The 569-nt window shown below is 46.2% G+C and overlaps 1 protein-coding gene across 1 annotated transcript in view; it reads right to left on the reverse strand.

Annotated features, from left to right (window-relative positions):
• cntn3b (contactin 3b) overlaps positions 1 to 569 on the reverse strand; it is a 137,941-nt gene that overhangs the window by 58,059 nt on the left and 79,313 nt on the right. The window lies entirely within an intron of this gene.

Below are 569 nucleotides of genomic sequence, written 5' to 3' on the forward strand. Positions count from 1 at the left end.
TCCATCCATCCATCCATCCATCCATCCATCCATCCATCCATTATCTTTACCCGCTTCTTCCATTTTGGATAACGGGGGTCGCCGGTGCCCATGTCCAGCAATCACTATGCGAGGGGCGGGGTACACCCTGGACGGGTCACAAGTCCATCACAGGGACACATAGAGACAAATGAGACAAACAACCATTCACTCTCTCACTCACACCTAGGGACAATTTAGAGTTACCAATCAGCCTAACATGCATGTTTTTGGACTGTGAGAGGAAACCGGAGTACCCGGACAAAACACACGTATGCACAGAGAGAACATGCAAACTCCACCCAGAAGGGCCCCCGGACCGGGATTTGAGCCAGGGACCTACTCGCTGAGAGGCAGCAGCTCTACCAGTTGTGCCACTGTGCTGCCCCATATATATACAAACTGGATTCCAAAAAAGTTGGGACACTAAACAAATTGTGAATAAAAACTGAATGCAATGATGTGGAGATGCCAACATCTAATATTTTATTCAGAATAGAACATAAATCACAGATCAGAAGTTTAAACTGAGAGAATGTATCATTTTAAGG

The sequence above is a fragment of the Nematolebias whitei genome, chromosome 7 (assembly GCF_014905685.2).
Source record: "Nematolebias whitei isolate Nwh7 chromosome 7, NemWhi1, whole genome shotgun sequence".
NCBI lineage: Eukaryota > Metazoa > Chordata > Actinopteri > Cyprinodontiformes > Rivulidae > Nematolebias > Nematolebias whitei.